Raw genomic sequence first — 21,363 nt, forward strand, 5'->3', positions numbered from 1 at the left:
GTATCTGTTTATCAATCCACCTCAAATCAACTGTCCCCTTCTGTTTACTTGGGATACTTTTACCTGGCACTAGCAATAATGCATGCAAAAATTTGCATAGTTCTGCCACAGCTGTGGTTAATTATCCATTGCTGAAATCTTCAGCAAAATTATTTGTCAAACAAAATGTCATGACAATGAAATAGCAGAATTTGACAATGGAAGAGTAAAATTTAAGTATTAAAATTACGTTACCTTATCTCCATATATGACAGTAATTAATAGCCACTGAAAGAATGGGATCTTTTCCTGGCATGCACATAACCTTTCAAGATTTCTTAATTGCTTACTCCCTAATACTTCCTAAGCTTGGACTTCTATATAATTAGAAGAAAGTAATTTTTTTTATTTCAAGGAAAGTACACTCACGCCACATCTCAGAGTGGAAAACACAGACAGCTAAGCCTTTTCTCAAGTAATAAACTCCCCAAAAAAAACCCCTCAAGCCACCTCCCTCTTCCCCTGAACGCACCAACAGAAGAAAAACACCGTGAACACCCAATCCCAAGTGATACTGGTTAATACTCACAGTTTTTTTCATTTTACTATTTGGATATTCAATACATTTTCGTTCACTACGTGTACGTCTGCATTTCTGGAACAAAGCTTCACTTCACAAGGCAAAGCACCATCTGGAGCAGACAAGTTTCCTTTCTGCTACATACACCCCATATACTTGAGATGATCTGATAACTTACTTCTGGTTTTGCACAATTACTGCAGCTAATGAAGTTTGTGGTTGTTTATTAGAGAGAGAAGGAAGAGCTACATCAGCTTTAAACCAAAAACTCTGTGATGCTGTATGAACCCTTCCTACAGTAGCCATTTAAAATGTCCATTTCATTACAAAACAGGAATTTCTTCTATGAGCTTCTAGAGTTTCTCTCAAAGTACAGAACTTTTAAAAAATATTTTAAAAAAGCAAACTCCCAGAAAGACGATGAGCACTCACTCCACATGTACCACTAATCATCCACAGAGACAGAATAAACCTCTATTACATACACATTTGAGTACCAGCAAGTTGTGCGCTTACTTGTATTTGCAACAACCCTGCACATCCTGGAACCTTTCACTCTAACCAGTGTTTAGGTAAATGGTTGGGGTCAATCCTATTTGAGGTCTTTCTCAACCTAAATGACTCCTGTGATCTAAGGCAATGCATTTTGGGTTCCCTCACCTCAAAGAGCTGATGAAAGGCTAAAGGCAATGAACTGAAAGGGGAATGAAATAAGACACGTAATATTTACAAGAGAAGATTTGGAGTTCCAGCCATAAATTAGCTTTATTCAAATTTTATTCCTTGGTATTTATAACCAGTTACAAGATAATAGTTAATTTGGCATGAGTGCAGCTGAGTATCTGCAGGAGACTAAAGCCATTAAAACCATCTGCAGATACCAAGTGGAAGTAAGTGATCCTAAGGCTACATCTTTCTGCTATTACCTTTGTGTCTTGAAGAGGCAGTGCTGTTTTTCCATCCATATAAGCCTTCTCAATGTTCAACAGAGTTAAGTTATAAAACTGAAAGAGGAAAAAGCACAAAAAACCCCCTCACAAAATCACTTCACCCCATCAAAACCAGGTTTCACGTGACAATAAGGGCTCTGATCTTGCTCACTTTGTTTCCACACTAATGTACCTCAAAAACCCCCAAACAACTACAGCACAGGAAGAGAAAATCAAGTTAGGACCTAAATGAGCTTGCCTGAGGAAAACTGTTTCCTCACATGGATGAATTATAATGCATCTAACCACACAAATTCCAACTGTGCTGCCCTCTGCACTCCACCACAGCATTCACTGCATTCGGTGTTTTGTCTTCCATTGCCCATTGCATGACTGCACGCACCACTTGGTGCATCATTCAGAAATGTTCAGTGTCGAGTATTATTTTCATAAAGGAACTTTCTATGAAGTTCACAAGTAAGCCGACCTGCTTCACTTACAGTATCCTTTGTGTTTAGGACCAGCATTACGCTTTCAACATGAGCAACAGGCAGTATCTAAACGGAGGTGATTATTATGGAAACTTAGGCCTTTCTTTTCCACAGTACTTAGGAAATACATTCATTTAAATATTCAAACCACGTAATCTCCTGACTCAAAGTACAGCTTCTCCTTGAGAAGACTGAGCACTCAGCATTTTTGCAAATCAGACTGAAGCTGAGCACATGCAATCAAGATGAATACTCGGTGCCGACCTCCAAAAAAAGCTGAACGACATGCGAGCGTCACATGGGAAGCTGGTGGCAGAGCCCAGCACAGAATTCTGTTCTTTACAGCTGCCTCGGTCAGAAGAGTATTTTTTGACTGCAATCCTTGCCCAATTCAGCTTTAGGCAGACACCTGCCACAAAAATTTGGTGAAGATGGAAGCAACTGAAAATCAGATTTCATATTCATATTGAGATCTGTCAGCATATCCAACAGTTTGGCTTTAAATATCACCTTTTCCAACTTTTGCCCCTTTTGTCAGTACAATTTTTTATTAATTAAATTTTATTTTACATATGTGCATGTTTCTACATATTTCTATATCTCATATAAAAACAGGTTTCTATGTTTTATATGTTTATAAAAGACTACAGTCAAAATGTTATTGAAATATTAATCAAGCAGACTTTGGGGTAGGGAGATAAGGGAGCCAATTCTATAATTTAAGCAAATTAAGTGTGAAAGAATGAAGTACTCATTTTGGAGAAGAAAGGTCATTTAGTGAAAAATTTCTCAATTAAATGTGAAATACATTAAAAACATACTGCTAATGCAACTCTGCTTTTTTGGCATCATGTTTGTTGCTGAACTGCTCATTCATGAACTACTAGCATGAGCTTGAATACAAATGCAATGTTTAAATTACACCGCCCCAATTCGAGACGTCTGTGAAGTAAAAAAAAAGAACTATTTCAAAAAGTCAGACATTTATCATGCTGTGGAACTCAGGATTTCACAGGATAACATTTTACACCTTTCCTTTTGGGTTCCTTTCAAAGGACACTCACACTATTTATGTGTGTAGTGAGCCAACACCTGATCTCATTACAGAGAAGAGATTAACAAACCAGAAGATCTGTTGTGATCTATTGCTCTCTCTCTCTGTATGTATTTCACTGAGCAGAATGACTGGAAGAAACATGAGCAAAAAGTGACAGTAAATTTATTTTTTTTAAAACTAGAGTTACAGAGCTTGTTTGAGGAGAAGAAAGTCCTGATTCCTACTCCTCAGTTCCAGGTCTGTTTCTATTTTGGTTTTCTGGGGGCTTTTTCGGTGGCTCTGGATCCAAATAACAAAGACTATTTTTCAAAATTCGTATGGGAACATTGTACTGCCCTTGCACAGCTACTGCTGGGGAGGAGAGACTGGACAGCAACCTTCACTTCATCACCTGAAGTATACCTGAGCTCTTTTTCTGGAACATATTGTATCTTAGCATATAGCATGAAAGCTACTTATCATTCCTACCACCTAAAAAATCAGATATGATCTTGTCAAATAAACTATACTGGTTAGTTTTAATTATATTGCTGTATTTTAATTCCTGGTTAATCAAGACCTTGGTCAACCTTTACAAGATTTTATCTAAGACTGGAGTTAGTCTGTTAGAAGTAGAGAATGTAACATCCTGCCCAAAACAATATTAAACTTTTATTTAGTATATCTAAATTTTCCACATGTGAAAAGTTTAGGTCTGAGTGTAGGGCTGCTCAATAAAAAAGAAAAATCTACATTATCAGTCCAGATAGCTCTGCAGATAAGCCCATGAAGTTATGGACAGAAGCTGACAAACTAACCCAGTGTGTTCAACTACTTTGCTGTTTCATATCCTGCAGAGCCAGAACAGGAAAGGCAACTGTTTCATCATCAGCCCAAGAGCTCAAAACATGTGAGTATTAATTAAAAAAAAAATACAAGAGAAACACACTTTTCATTTTCTGTGTTTTTAATTGCAAAGCTACAGTTTTCTCTTTGGGTTGCTTTGCTCTCTCTTTTGTCACTTTCTACTATCACAACCTTCTGATTTAGATCCAGCTTCTCCCCCCACCCCATCCTGTCTTGCTTTGATTTGTTTCACATCATTCCCAAGTGCCTGAATTCTCTTCATAATATTCATAGTTTTCAATCAGTTTTAATCTGCAGTGTTGGTGTCATTGAAACTTTTTTAAAGCAATTATTTTTCAAATCATGTGGCTTATAATTTGTGTATTTCACACTTTTTGTAGTGTAAAATACACAAATACACACAAATCTATGTGTCCTTAGCTTTAGAGAGGTACTTTTTGTCCACCCCTAACTAGTCCAGACTTGATCATGCCTTGAAACTTGCAGCATTTTTTTTTGGTTGTGTGTTTAATCATCCTTTTTATTTCAAACAGAGGGATGCAATGCCTTTTTTCTTCCAAAGTATGGGGATGCTTTTTTTTTCTCAAAGTATGGTGCACAACATCTTCCACAAGGACATTGCCATCTCCATAATTAGGCTGCCCAAAGTAATGGTACTACCAGAGGGAAACTTAGTATGTATTCCTCAGTTTGCAATCTCCCATGGTATCCTCCTTTTCTCCCCTTCTTCATCTCTTGGGAGGGTCAACCACTCTCATCTACAGTGTGACTTAGCAGATCTTCATCTTACACTCTGTTACAAACACTTAGAATTATCTCCCACAGGGTTGTTTGAAAAATCACAACTAATTAATGACACCATTTCTAACAAAGTCAGACGCCCTCAATAGTCTGTTTCAGTTTTCCTATCATAAATCTGCATGTGAAGTGGGAAATGTATATTGTTCACTTTCCTAACAAAAGTGAATCTTTTCTAAAAAAACTTAATCAGTATATATACTTTTTTTTCTTTAATAATTTATAACCTTGATCAGATGTCAATATGCTGGAAACAGCAGTCTAGAAAGTCCACAATGATTTCCCAAGAGACTCCTTAACTTGATTCTTGCCTTGCTTTCATCTAGCTGCCTTTGGGGAAGTAAGTTCACTTCCTTCACCACCATCTTAATTTCACTGGAGTGGAAAGTGAACTGAATGGAACCAGGAAGATTCCAACCACAAAGAAAAAGAAATATACTTCAAATGACAAGCAGAAGGTGGCAGAAACTGTGGACTACAAGTGTTTTGCAGCAAAAGTTAATCACAGCTGTACTCAAATTAGCACAGCTGCAGAATTACCATCTGCATACCAGCACGCATGACACGACAACTTCATCACTTTGCTCAAATTAAAGTCCAGCATCACTGAAGTCCTCCTAAATTATTTTGTTTTCAAAGACACGTTAAATCCCTAAATTATGTCAACACTCATTGCAGAACATGATCAAAATTCCTTTTAAAAAGTGGCTGGCTTATTTTGCTGATGACATCACTTAGGAAGTAAGGTGCTTTGTATTAGAATGGCTGGCACCCTGCATCTCTGCTTTCTGACTCCAGTTTATCTTACCCACGTACATATTTTCCACCATTATTTCTCGTGTGCACAAAGATCTGTCATTCATTAAGAGGTCATTATCAAATTAGTATCATAATCTAATAATTAGTATCATAATCTAATCATAATTCTCTGACCCACATAACTTAAAAAAAAATCAGAAGATCAACTTTATTTTCCTTATTAATGAAGTGAATCAAACAGCAAGGCAAGACATGCAGTAGTCTCAGTCTGTGGATATATAAACAACAGGAGCCATACAGATCCCTTTCCTTAGTTAAGCAGAGGTAAGAAATAAAAAAAAATTAAGCTATGATCTCAAAGTCAAAAAAGACTGATTTGAAGATGATATTTTATTATAGTAGTTCTATACATTTTATATTTTATCAAGACTTTAACAAAATCATAAAATTACAGAATCACAGAATCATTGCAGTTGGAAAAGACCTTGAAGATCATCCAGTCCAACTGTTAACCTCACACTGCTGTATGTAGTGGTGGTAACCTCACCACCAAACTATGTCCCCAAGCACCACAGCCACACGCTTTTTGAACACTTCCAGGGATGATGATTCCACCACTTACTTCCCTGGGAAGCCTGTTTGAATGCATGACCGCCCTTTCAGTGAAGCAATTTTTCCTTACATCCAATCTAAATCTTCCCTGACACAGCTTGAGGCCATTTCCTCTTGTCCTGTCCCTTGTTACCTGGGAAAAAAGACCTAGCCCCACCTCACTGCACTCTCAGGAGAACACGTAGGAAGCTCCCTTGAGTCTCCTATCCTCCAGGCTGAACAACTCCAGCTGCCTCAGCTTCTCATAGCAACATTTGTGCTCCAGACCCTTCACCAGCTCCTTTGCTCTTCTCTGGACATTCTCCAGCACCTCAGTCTTTCTCGTCCTGAAAGGCCCAGAACTGAACACAGGATTTGAGGTGTGGCCTCACCAGTGCTGACCACAGGGGACAATCCCTGCCCTGCTCCTGCTGGCCACATTATTGCTGATACAGACCAGGTGCCATTAGAGCTCTTGTCCACCTGAGCACACACTGGCTCAGTTTCAGCCAGCTGTCAGTCAGCACCCCCAGATCCTTTCCCATCAGACAGCTTTCCAGCACCTTTGCCCAAAGCCAGTGGTGCTGCACAGTGGTTGTTATGACCCCCCCCAAAAATCATACTAAAATCAATAAATATTGGTTTATCACTTTTGCAATTCTGACCAACATAAGAAATGCTTTAAATTAAAACCTTTCCAAGGTAGTGACAATGTCAGAAACAGATACAGTTCTAAGATTTGCCAGAAAGGCTTCATCCCATCACACAATAAATGAATTTCTGATTTAATAGGAAAAACAACACATCTGCAGGCAAAGAAAATTCCACTTCTTCACAATTATCTAAACAAACAGATAACATTACAAATAGGAAGCAAAAGTCTTATGGGAAAAAGCAAACAATCTCCTCATTAAAAAATGCCCTTCGCTAAGCACTTTTACATACATTAGAAAAGTTACAAGTCTGCTGATGCCATTATGCAACCCTTATGCACATATACAAGCTGATTTTCATATACAGCGGAGTGTGATAAGATATAATCAATTACCTAATTGGGATAAAGACTCAAAGAAAACTCTTCCATGTGTTTCCAAAAAGAGAAAATAATGTCATCAAGTCTCTCTGCAAAACAACAGATACAAAAGATTTAGCTTCATATGCCATCTGTAACTGTGATGCCAGACTGATGCTTCCCAGAGAGCTGATCTTTTTTCTACAACTGCATCTAAAATTCTTTCCCACTACTGTATACAGAAAGAAAACCTCTCTGATCTGACCTCTTGAGACAAGTTACTTGAAAAGTTTTATTAGCAAAAAATTTAAATTACTTATATGAAGGACTACACCCAAATAGCAGATATTTCAACCACTCTACAGAATGTCTTTTAATTAACAAATAAACAAATTTGCAAACTTGTTCTGAATTAACTTGTCTTAATCAGTCCATCATCTCAAGACTAAGCTTTGACTTTACTTAAGACAATGCAGTGTATCTTGAATGCACCTTTGAAATCTAAACTAGAATTATTGGTTAATTTAACATGCAGACAATGAATTGCTGATTCCCATGGCCACCTTTTTAAACACAGATTACTTAAGCTAAAGCTTTTGGTAAAATAATACACGCTTCCTTAAGAGTCACTCCACAGCGCTATGACTAACAAAGCTTACTTTCCTACAGATTTGTGCCATGTGGTTGGTTGACCTTGTAAAGCTCTTCCCGTGCCTGAGACATGGATGAAATCACCCTAACCTATGCCAACTCCTTTGGATCTCACACTTTTTCTTCCTCAGTTCAGCCACTAATAATGTCTCTCTCCCCTTGACTTAACTTTCTGTTGTTATAAATGTCTTTTAAAGATATTTATTCCTCCTCCCTTTGAGATATTTGTCAACATTTACTGAAAAGGGCTAATAATTCAAAACTAACAAGCGATGAAACCCTGAGACAGTCAGACACTGCAATAACTGCTTTTACTGCAAAAACAAGTTTAAACATTGAACTTCTAAGGTTTCAATGATTACCTTACAAAGAGAAGGGTGTCTCAGTAGGTTGGACATCAAGAAGACTTTCTTCATGGAAAGGCTTGTTAAACATTAGTGGTGGGGTCACCATCCTTGGAGGTGCTCAAGAAACAACTTAGCGTGGCACTCAGTGACAAGGTGGTGGCCAGTCAAGGATGGGACTCTATGATCTCAGAGGTCTTTTACAACTTCTGATATATAGGAAAAGAATAGCACCTTTTCTCTCATTTGTGTTGTACTACATACAGAAGAGAAGCTGCAGTGAATCACAGAAAGCCTGAATTTCTGGAAGCACACAGCTAAGGCACTACTTTGCCTGGAAATTAAGAGTGATATTGAATCTCCTACTGGTTTTGACCTAACTAGCCCCTTGCTAAAATTTTAAAACAAAGCAATTATTCTTCAAAAAGTGCTAAACCTCACAAGTTAATGCTTAAGCTTCCCCCTAGGCTTTAACTCCATCAACCAGCAGTGCTAATTAGACTGAGCTAGGCAAATCCATCAGGAACACACCTTTAAAGCCTGGACTAGACAAGACTGAACACTAACATAAATTGAGTGGATAAATTTATTAGCATAACCACCTAGCAAATATCCCACTAGGCTTGTACGCATTAATGCCTATAAGGTGCAATAATATAAACAGATTAAAGGTTTATTGTAACAAAACCGTAGTGGTGACACATTGTGCTAAGTGAATGCACGTAAGCTAAACACAATACAAGCTTCGTCTTTAATAGGACAAAGACTAAGATCTTCCAGCATCACTTAAACAATAAAGGTCTAGCTTTAATATCTCTAGGATATGATGGCATTATCTCTATGATGAAACCTTCCGCAAGTCATTATCAGTAACTGCCTTTGGCTCTGAACTGATGATGACAATCCCACAGTGGAGCTGAGGTCCCTGCAGCCAGCACAAATGCAACACAGGTGAATGGTACTGCACCCACAGCAACCTGCATACACTGTAGCACTGCCTAACTTTTTACCAAGGGATCATCTATGCTGTGCAGCTACCACAGATAATGGCAAAATGCATTCCATGTAAAAGGGTAAGACTATGCACAGAAAACTGAGGTTTAAGCGTCAAACAACTTGCACCAATGTGAGTTCCTCTTCTCCATACTAAGCAAGACTTTAATTCTAACTCAGAAGAAAGGGCAGCTCATTATTCCTTGGACATTTCAGCAAAACGTGGGTGAATGGTTATTTACAGGGGCACAGTGGTGTCATGCAAGTAGAAACCTGTATTCTACTCTTACTACGGTTTCAGGTGCAAAACTCACAGAACCACAGGATATAACAGCACCCACAGAGTAGAGACTACTTCAGAGATAAATACAAGGATTTATTCATTTCGTATTTCTATTTCTAAAAAAAGCTATATACAATAATTCCAGATTATTTTCTGCTCAAGTTCTCCAGCTTTTTGCAGTTCTGCAGTTTTATTTGAGGTTATCACACAACTGGGAAATCTTGCTGCTTGAAACATCAAACAGATTAAAATACCGTGGTTTTTCTAGAACTATCTTATTGGAAACAATCCTTACATTCAAACCCCTCTCAAGATGTTAAGCATGTGCCAAGCTGCCTATTTTAGGTGTGTATTCCATCCATCTCCTCTATAAGGGCAAAGTTTTCCAAGTGTGAAACAGTCCAAAGCACTAGTTATGTATTTTAAATGTCATGCTAAAATCCTAATTAAATTACCAAACAATTATCCAATTATTTTCCCTTAACTTTTGCAAAATAATTTAGATTTCAGTTTCCCTCAACCCACACTACCGCCTTTCAGAGTTTAAATGCAGAACTAAATGCGATGACCACACTACACAAAGTTTAACAAACACATACTTTAACAGTTTTGTATTTTTTTTATCATCCAACAAGCAGTCCAAATAAGACAGATTTTATAGGAGGAGAATTTTCAGTGGACTACAGAAAACAATGTCCTGACAGTTCTTAACTACATTTTAGAAAAAACAGTATATATAAAAATTCTCCTGAAAATATACTTCAATATGGCATAAAAAATAACAGAAAAGACACAGCAGTACCATAACAAAACAAAAAGTATTTCTAAAGACTGGCCTTCTCTTATGCAAGTTAAGGCCAGATACCAATTGTATGCATGTGGCTTCCCGTGAATGACATAACCAACAGCAGAATTCCAGTCTTATCAGAGACCTGAATGCTTTCCCAAAGACAATGTACTCAGTTTTTCTTACTACTGAATCTTTCTTGCCTTTTCAAGTCATGAAGCCTTGGTTCCAAACCTAATGAATGCCTAGATTTGATAGAATTTGAGAACGGACAGATTTCCTATCATGTTTGATGTTTGGCTGTAACATGATGATTCTTATTCATGAAGCAAAACAATAAAACATAATACAAAAAAGTGGAAAACAAAACCTTTAAAAGGCACTGTACTCACCATTCCTTTACTGACTTAATATCATCCTAAAAAAACTTAAGAGATGTTATATATGCAGCTCTCATTCTCATGGCAGAAGCACTTACTTCCAACACTAAGCTATAATCTGAAGCCTGGCAGAGTTTTGGGGTTGGGACAAAGGGAGCACTGGTATTTTGGTTTGGTTTTTAATATACTGGTCTACAAATAAAACACAAACAAATACACCATCACCAGCCTCCAAAAAACAAAGTCAAGGTTCTGAAACAATAACTATTTTCCATCCCTGACTACAGCTGAAATAGTCCATCCTCACAGCCTCCTGCCCTTCAACACCCAGTAACTGTGGTTGTAGCTAAAAAATGCTTTAAGTCAACTGAAAATAAGAGAAGCATTCTGCTGTATTTTTAATTTTGCTGTATCTTTATGGCCAATCTTTGCTTGCAGCCTTTGCAAGTCAACTGTTTCAAGCAGATGGGAAATAAAAATAGTACTCAAAATAGAGGCAAAAATTGTTTTTAAGGCAGCGAAATGAAGAAAGCATTACTCTACTGAATATCAGTTATGTTAAGAGAGCACTCTCATAATATCCTGTGAAACACAACTAACAGACTTAAAACCTGAATAAACAAATACAGGTTAAAAGTACAGGTATCTTGCCATTTTACAGGAGAATTATTGGAATATTAATTTTCCAAGCTACTTCAAAAAAATCCAACTCATATTCTAACTCACCCTCTTTTTTAAGTTCTTACCTGTGATGAATTCAGTCTTTCAACATTTGTAGCCTTTTTGCCAAATAGTAACAGTACATAACTGTACTTAACTCTTCAATATATTACTATTATGTGCAAAACATTTTATGTTCCATAGAAGAAAAAAAATTGAGTGAGGATACTGGGAGCTTCACTCTGCGAAGAATGTAACTGGGAAAGCTGTAAAACCTAGGGGTTTTTTCATCATTCTGCAGAATTGGGGCAGAGGGCGGGAAAGGCAATACTAAAAAAAATCCAGATCTTTTTCATATTAGAAGTTTATTTGAAAGGTCATTTTAGAACCACTGTATAATTCCTCAAACTTCAGTGTTGCCTAGTAAACCTGCAGAAAACAATGTTTTGCCACCTTTCCCAAAAGTGGACAACAAATATACATTTCTCGTCTCTTCTTGCTTCTTTGTAGGACAATTCTCTATTTCCACCCAGGAAAGCCAGAAAGAAGAAGCACATTACAAAGGAATGTCACTGCTTCACTTCTTGACACATTCTCTTTATATTTCAGTCTTCATGGGAACTAAAATCACTGTGCTTTCTCAATAAGTTCATCACTCTAAAACGAGACTTTCTTGTGAAGAAATGAGGAAGGCACACGAGATGAACCTCAGAACAGTCTGTACACACACCTTATGACAACAATCTCTCCAAGAAATCTTGAAAGCCTATATAGTTTGATCTTTCTATTTACATTTTTGCATCACAGGACATGGCTCAGAACACTGAAGTGTACAACAATTACTTAAGAGTGAACATGGAGAGCCAGGAATTAAACTGCAACATCTCTCACACAAACAATTACCATGTTCTAGATCAGACTACACTTATTTCCACAGAAATGAACTATCCCCCTTATGATCATATTTGAGGAGCTGGTCCTTAAATGTAGCTAGATATAACATGTCTATACATAATAAAGATTTCAAGGGTTGAAATACTTAGCAAAGAGACTAGAGGCTCAGAAGGTGACTAAATGAGGCTCTCAACCGAAGCAGCAGCTTCAAGACATACTAGGCACTGTATTTCCACAGAAAATGGTTTCTTCAGACATGAAACAAGTAATCTTAGGACCTTTCATTAACATCCAGCATACTACAGATGTATTTGATTTAGGAAGCTGTGTCAACATGACTTCAGTGAAGTTATCTTGCTTTTCAATAAACACAGTCAAAATGAAATTTCTCGCAAGGATTCTAATATTTCAGTTACATTAATTGCAAATTCATAAATCTTTTTCTAGTCTCCAATGCCAATTCTGCCCCACCCACACTCCATGGAGAACTTAGATAAACAAGCCAAACAGGCAAGAAAGTCTCACACATTTGAGCTTGGTGTACATTAAATGCACTTTATGCAAACATTCTGTTATGTAAACATTTATGAATAATTTCTTTATATTTAAATTTAAAATTCAAATGGAAATACAAGGCTGTTTGACACAAGGGTTGTTTTAATTAGTAGAAATAAATTAATTTTTGTTAAATGTCAGCCCATTTAAACAACCAGAGCCTATGCTTGGGTTTGGGGGGGGGAAGTCATACGACAGTATTGGTCGTAGCAAGATGCCCATACCAAGCGCACTAAGAAATGTGGAAATATCATTGCAAAAAGACAGTTTTAGTTTTAGCAGTACCTTGGCATGGGTGGAAGCGAATTAGCATTACAGCAAGCAAGTGAATACATCTGCAAAGCAAAACCTACAGACACGTAGTTTGTATTAGCAAAGATACATACCAAGTTCTTCCAGCAAGACCTTGCCACTTAGAACAGAATATTTTTGTACTCCAGCCACACAGACCCCAGAGACTCAACCCACATTTCCTGATTTCTACAACAAAGAGTGTCATTAGCTACCAGCATCATCAGGAATGCAGTACTACAGTAACCATACTTAAAGAAACCTTTCATCTAGTTTGGGAAAAACAAAAGTATGGTGAGACTGGTATGACAAGTTAATCAACTTTTAAGCTATTAACCTTAGCTTCAAACAAGACAGCTCAACTAGTAAGCACACAGTCCTACACATACAGAACCTGTGCTCAACTCAAGTTAATACAAGTATTAAATGTTCAGTTTAGTCTGCTTATTCCAATTCTCTACTTCCTTTTGTTTTCATTTGATTCATCTATCAGTTAATGCATAATTTCGTAAGATTTAGCTGCTAAACAGAAGTCTCAGAGGAGGTTCTCTTTGCTACAAAACTCCAGCACTGGATTCTATTAAGAGCAGAGATTCAAAAGTTATTTTACTAATATGCTGCTCCTCAAAAACATCTGTACTATTAGGTTGGAGTTACGACTTTTCTGGGTTCATATTTTTCTGCAAATTGTGTTTAACTGTTGATTTTAATAAAGCACTAAAATATTCTTCTGTACTCAGACACAGTTGAGTCTTATAATTCCTAGTAATCTTATGACTTTTAATTCCTTACATTCTTGTATGTAATTTTGCTATGCCACAGCCAGTCTAGCTGCAATGGAAGCCAAGACCTCTCTATTCTGACCCTGCGACTATGTCTCTTATTGTTACACCTTTTGCCATCTTCGTATGTTTTACTAAAACAACACTACTGCATGTATTTTTACTTTAGCTTATCCCTGTAATAGCCTATTTCATAAAGTACATAATGAGAACAATGTGCACAGATGAGGAAGATATCAATACAAACAAAAATAAGTCCCTTAGGCTTCTCACATAAAACACAGAAAAACTGTACTGTATTTTTGAAAAGAAACATGGAGGGGTGTGGAAGGGGCATAACAACCAACACGCAGCTGCTGAAGAATGTATCATTCCTACTTCACCTGACCAGAGAACATAAGATGGGGTATTCATGAAATGTCTTCCAGCAACCCCACAAATCATCTTGCCTGGAACAAACCTCTGTTTCCCACTCCGTTCAAACAACTAACCTCTCCTTACTCTCCAGGCAGGCTGTAGTGCTGCCATTGATTTCTTGACTACATGTGTGCACTGAGCTTCTAGAGATCACAGGTTAAGCAGTAGAGATAATCCTGTTGCAGTTATCTGTAATTTGTTCACATAAATGTTGATTATATTGGCCAGGCTGGTGGAATAAAACCACTTGCTGTTCTACAGCGTGACTCTGGAGCCCTGTGTGCAGTTCAGCTAAAAAAGTGCAATGGAGATGGTATTCCTGGCACAGAACTCTATTTTCTTTAGCCTGTAATTCCTTCTCTATTTTGTTTACCAGTGGTGTTACATGAACGGTTGTATAAGTAAAAACTGCAACCTTCAGGTAGCTTATGTTCTAAAAAGCTTTTTTTTTTTTTTTTTAGTTCCTAAGTTAATTACAATCATTTGTGTATGTGCTTATTTAATGTCAGAGCAATATAGAGGAAAAAAATACCTGAAGGACAACTGAAGTATCGTGATTAATCTAAATCTTGAGTAATTTAAATTTTGTAATATATTTCTAAATGAAAACTGTAGAACTCCTCAGATTTCAGCAGCACTCTTCTTCTCATCAGCTTGCTTCTCATTAACTGTTTGATTCTCAGATCTCTAAACTGCCACTCCAGAAGTCAAGCTACAATTAGTCACTGAAGGTGCTTGCTAGATAAGATTAAGAGAATTCCACTTGCATCCTGATTAAATCTACACACACCAAACAAATTAACTTTGTAATGAAAGTTATCAAATATATTTTCCCTTTACAATTTGAACAAAACTTTTGGTTTTCAGCATAGTTGCCTAGGGAAGCAAGACATTTTGAATTGCAACATGCCTGCCGGTTTTTGGACCAACTGGTCAGGGCCCTCTTGAAAAAGAGAGAACATTTCAGATAGCTGAGAAGTTTAATGAAAATCAGGAGCATAACAAAATCAGGAGCATAACAAAGACATCCTTAAACTCCTTTCTTTTTCTTTTTAAGCAAATTTTTTGGTCATTCGCAAAGACTCTATTCAGAATTAAAGCCTCTGTCTTACAAGGTTTATTAGAGAAGCTGATGATACTCTGCAAGGGTTTCCTACTACTCTCAAGACTGCTGTTTGCATGGTAGTGATTTCTGTAGATTTGGAAAAAGCTATAATCTTCTACTACAGATCATAACAATTCTTTGTCCAACAGTTAAGTACATAATACACACATACCATCTAGCAACCAAAAAATTTATTATTCCTAAAAACTTCAGAAACCATGATAGGCAAAAACTTGTTATTTCAATATCTGCTTTTAAAAGAATGAAGTTTCTAGTAATTTTAGGACATTTGTTTGTCAAAGTTGAATTTGGCCCAGTGTGAGCCAGGCCATCAAGATGAAAATGCCAGGCATACCCAAAAACATCAAATCACAGTCTTTTCAACACAGTCTCAATGTCAAACAGCAACAATGAAAAAAAGAAATAAAACAAAGACCTATTGAGGTCAATGGGACATTTCAAATAACACTGCTATGTACTTTCTAAGGAGACTTGTTAGCAACCCTTACAGTTCAACTGCCTAACTACTTTCATCATGAAGGATCTTGAAAGCTTTTCAAGCAGAAGTGCCTACACCTCAGTGGTTTACAGTATACCTTTGATATTCAGTAGAGGAAATCCCCATGGGCTACATAACTGTTTTCATTTTGTCCCATGAAATTCTGTTCACTTCTGGATGATGTATATGCTGGTGAAGTCCAAATTTTTCTCCTCTCTTGCATTCCTGCAAATTTTTGGCAGCATACCGTAGTCATAACCACTGGTTACAAAGCAGGGCTCATTTCACCACCAAAGCAGCAATGTAAATGTCAGAATAATTTTAAATGGTCAGCAGAAAACTCTTTCCTCCAGCATCCTCTCAAAGGAGACCTTCCAAAAAACACCATGAGGGCCGGAAGATCCCTTACCTCCAAACATGACACAGTGGTTCTAAAAAAAAACAGAATTAGCACACAGCTAAAGCAGCCAATACTCCACGAGATGGTAACAAAGAAAATAATTTCCTTCAGTCTTGGACAAGGGAAAATAGTGCATGATCAAACATGATCAGGATTTTTCTTGGCCATCCAAACACTTAAAACCCAAAGTGAACCACCCAGCATATCAGACTGATGGCAGACAATTTTGTAGATTAGCTGAAGACACTTGTAGTTCAGTTGAAAACTTTAAAGCATCACTGCTCCAATTCAAAATTAAAACCTTATTGCTTCCCACTTATTAAACCCTGGAATGTTCCTGCATATATTATTACAGAATGTAAATTAGGTTAAACACTCAAGAGTTTGAAACATGGGAAATGGTAGCTTGACAGTCATCAGTGCTGCTTTGGATATTCTACTGTGTGTCATGCAAACACATTATGATTAAGTTTTTTACCTATGTAATATCACTCCTTCATTAACTTTATCTTCTTTACTGTTAAGAAAAACAACATGCTGAGAAAGGCAAATGAGTACAGCAACCAAATATAGGTAGAGCAGGACCCTCCCTCCCACTGAATAGCAACTTCCAGATGATGAAGTTACTCTCATTCACATATTCTAAATTCACTGCCATAGGAAAATCTCTTCTGGCAAAATGTTTTTCTTCCTCAAGATACCACGTACTTTTTTTCAGTATTAAAGCTTTGGCCTAGGGAACCTTGAACTATGAATTTCCTTTTTTTCTCCCCCTCCCTTCCTGCTTCAGAACAGAGAAGCACAGAACAAAAGTTTATGCTGCAAGAGAGTTCACAAATGATGGTACCACCAGAGCAGGATGCACACTACATAGCCCTGCCTCAAATGGAAGCACATAGCTTCACCACACTTTAAGGACCATTGCTAACTCTATTTAGTGCCCCTAATTCTGGGACTGGGGGGGATAAAAACCCAAATCAGTTGACAGCGGTCATGCTCTTGATTTCCCCATGTCTATTAACTTCTGTCCTATCATTTCTGATCACAGGACAGACACAGAGCTCTTCACACTGAGTGAAGTAAGAGGGGTATACTGTGGGAATCAGCCACAGCCCTCATCCACAGCTGCAGGTTTCAACTGATCCTGCTCCAGGAAGGTTCAGGGCTGCAGCTGTTAAACAATCAGAGAGATAATCTCAAAGAGAGGCCAGTACTGTCTGAAATGTTCTTCTTGTTGGAGCTATCCCTGCCATCCCACCCACCTCCCTAACTCACCAGAGACACAGTGACACTGGAAACATGGAATGTCTGAGTTAGAAGGGACCTCTGGAGATCATCTAGCCCAACCCAGTGCTCAAAGCAGGATCAGGTACAGCAGGCTGCACCGGACATGGCTGAAACGGACCTTGAGTATCTCCAAGGATGGAGACTCCACAACTTCTAAATGCAACAACTAAAGTCTAAGTCAATTTTTCATTTATGATGAGCCCATCAAACACTATTTAGACATTCATGCCCTGCTATAGCTTGAACTATGAAAGATTCATCCAACTTTGGGATTGTATATGCCTCAAAGACACCTGAAAGAAACATGCTTTGCTGAGCACAGTCACCAGACTCTCCAAGAAAAACTTCCCAGTCCCATATGAATATAACCTACAGGCTAGAGCTCAGTGGTTTTGTATGGTGTGAATTAAGTGTTCAAAGAAACGTTTATAATTTTTAAAGAAAGACCTCCCAGAGTAAATAATCTTTAACAGGAAATTTCTTGAAGAGATACCAAAGTAAAGGAAGAAATCCACTAAGGGGGAAAAGTAGCACATTTTTAATACTACAGAGACTAGAGAGACATGGAGGGTAAAATTACATTGGAGGAAGATTTCAGACTTGTATCAGACACCAAGCAGTCTTAGAAGAAGAAAACATCTTTACCAAGAAGCACCAGCATATCAAACATTAACATCATAAAAAGAGTCATACTTTGATTCACTCCAAGATGAAGGATGAAGACCTGACTCCAAGGTATGTAATCCTCCAGGTATGTAATCCTTAACAACCCCACAGAACTGATGTAATTTTGACACAAGAGGTGTGCCTGCTTAGAGAAACCCTCATGAATTCTCTTATCCCCTTGTTTAGCCAGCTCTGTGCAGCAAGTAATGCTGAGCCACTCCTGGGCATCTTTGATCTTTCCTGCTTCAGAGAGAAGAATAACCACTAGCCCAGACAGTGGATAAAGTGGGTCAGAGCAGTTCTTCATGACATGAAGTTTCTTTCAGTCAACAGATCACCTGTCTCCTGAAGCTGGCTCCTGCAGCCACATCACATGACAGAGGCAACTTTAAAGCAGGACTCTGGTACTGCGACAGCACCTCAGAGTCACACTAGAATCAACTTTTCCACTAAGAATCATTTTAGACATTTTAGGTATTGCAGACTTCTCAGAAAGCCTCACAGAATTCCCACAAGTCTCCACTGAGAGTTTAGAAATGAAGAGGGGTGGAATACTAGAAAACAGGTCTTCTGCATAACTGTCATCCAAGAGGCATTTCAAAGACCAAATACTTTGGTTTTAACCACCCTGCTTCTTTAGGGCTGCCCCTAGGCCACCAACAACACAGGACCTGCCTTCTCTCCTGATAATGAAATAAAAAATGCAGGTGTAGTCACAGAGAGGACCCTCCAGCACACTTATCAACATCAAGCACTTTAGCAGTCTAGCACTCTCTTGGAACAGGAAAGATATTAAGCCAAAGCAGATGGGTGGCTAGAAAAGGGGAGTCTGTAGGGCAGAATTTACATATGGACATTCTTGGGCTAAGCACCTACTGACTGCTATCTTACCTTGGTACCAAGAAACAAAAATCAAAGCAAACAATTCATGACTTATATCACGGTAAAATACAAAGAGCTTAACTAGAACTTACCATTAAAAGCGACTCCTACCTACCTTCAGGTAAAGAGGAGAGTACAGCTGTATGTGACAAAGGCACAGCTGATGCTCCTGTACCTGTGCTGGAGGGCAAACACATGCACCAGCCCTGGGCAGCTGTGCACATCTGGTATCCTGCATGAACAGCTACCCTGAGCAATCTGGGCACACACCCAGCATACCAGGTTTCAACTCAAACATGAACACAATGAAATAATTACATAACAAGAAATTGGCTTTAAAAATCAAAGCCAAAAGCTACCAGATTAAAGAGGTCTGCCAATGTCACAGAAATAGCACTGCAGTTAGACTGAAAAGATGCTGCTATTTTCAAGTATTTCTAATCACACAAAATCACAGAATCACTAGGTTGGAAGAGACCTTCAAGATCATCGAGTCCAACCCACGCCCCAACATCTCAACTAAACCATGTCACCCAGTGCCTCATCCAATCTTTTTTTAAACACATCCAGGATGGTGACTCCACCACCTCCCTGGGCAGACCTTTCCAGTACTTTATCACTCCTTCTGTAAAAAACTTTTTCCTAATATCCAGCCTATATTTCCCTTGGTGCAGCTTAAGACTGTGTCCTCTGGTTCTGTCAGTTGCTGCCTGGAGAAAGAGACCAACCCCCACCTGACTACAAACACCTTTCAGGGAGCTGTAGAGAGCGATAAGGCTGCCTCTGAGTCTCCTTTTCTCCAGGCTAAACACCCCCAGCTATTCCTCACAGGGATTGTGTTCCCAGCCCCTCTCCAGCCTCGTTGCTTCCTCTGGACGCGCTCAAGTGTCTCAACGTCCTTCCCAAACTGAGGAGCCAGAACTGGACACAGCACTCAAGGTGTGGCCTCACCAGTGCCAAGTACAGGGGAAGGATGACCTCCCTGCTCCTGCTGGCCACACTATTCTGACACAGGCCAGAATGCCCTTGGCCTTCTTGGACACCAGGGCACACTGCTGGCTCATGTTCAGCCGCTGTCACCAGTACCCCCAGGTCCCTTTCTGCCTGGGCACTGTCCAGCCACACCATCCCCAGCTTTCAACACTGCAGGGGGTTATTGTGGCCAAAATGCAGGACTCGGCACTTGGACTTATAAAACTGCATCTTATTGGACTCTGCCCACACATCCAACCATCCCATGTCTCTCTCCAGAGCCCTCATACTTTCCAACAAATCAACACATGCTCCCAACTCATTTGCAAGTTTACTAATGAGAGACTCAATCCCTTCATCCATGTCATCAATAAAAATATCGAACAGAACTGGCCCCAGCACAGACCCCTGAGGGACACCACTGATGACTGGCCACCAGCTGGGTGCAGCACCATTCACCACCACTCTCTGAATTACATGTAAGAAATTATGAACCAAAACCTGAAAGCTTTACTACACAAGCAACTCAGACTTCATTCCACAACTCTTCAGCCTGAACACAAAAATAAATTTAACAGTTTTAATCTTCTTCTCTTACTGTCTTCAGTTCTGCAACTGCACTTTGACAATCTTCAAGTCAATATGTCCATAGTAATCAGTTACAAAAACTGGACTTGCTCATATGTCATAAGTGCTGAATCCAGGAAAAAAAAAAATAGCACACCTAATTTCCAGCTCAGGAGATAACCCTATTTGATAAGGTACATGTCACTCTCTTTATATGTTACATAAATGTTTTCTTTCAAAACAAAACAAACCAAAAAAAAAAAAAAAAAAAAAACCAAAGAAGAATGTGTTTGATTGCTGCTTTGAAAATCTGTGTTCGTGAAAAATCCATATGTGGAAATGTATTTATTCTCATTTTTAAGTGATTCCACATGTACAGTTACTCAAGTGTAAAAACTTACACATCTTCCAATACAGCAGACCAAACACTAAAAAGTCGGAAAAATGTTGTAATAGTAGATTTATCTAAGAAAAAATCATGACAGTCAGTGTTATGATTTTTGCAGTACTAACACTACTAAAATGCATGTTCATGCAGTGGCCAAAAGAGTTATACAATAGGCTTAGAAGTAAATATTAAAAACCAGCAGGTTTCCAAACAGTGATCCAAAAGGCCATGGTTGGCACATGGTTCTATTTAGGGCATTTTCCCTGAAAGTGCCATTAGAAATGCATGGTGGTCCTGAATATACTGAAGGAGAAGAGTCATATTCAATGACTATTAGAGGTTCTATAGAAACAGTACCTAAATAAAAACTAGTTAATAAATAATGTTTTTAAATATATCCAAGCTATTCTGGCAAATTGGTGTCTTTGGAGCTGTGCTCCTTTTTGATAGTCTGAAAGGTAGAAGCTGTTCATCCTAATAAATTATATAACCCCTTTTAAATCTGGAAAGCAAATATA

The 21,363-nt window shown here is 38.3% G+C and overlaps 1 protein-coding gene across 2 annotated transcripts in view; it reads right to left on the reverse strand.

Annotated features, from left to right (window-relative positions):
* The window catches only part of NCOA2 (nuclear receptor coactivator 2), a 188,130-nt gene that overhangs the window by 131,304 nt on the left and 35,463 nt on the right, over positions 1-21,363 (reverse strand). The gene's annotated exons all lie outside the window — the stretch shown is intronic.

This window comes from Passer domesticus, chromosome 1 (assembly GCF_036417665.1).
Source record: "Passer domesticus isolate bPasDom1 chromosome 1, bPasDom1.hap1, whole genome shotgun sequence".
NCBI lineage: Eukaryota > Metazoa > Chordata > Aves > Passeriformes > Passeridae > Passer > Passer domesticus.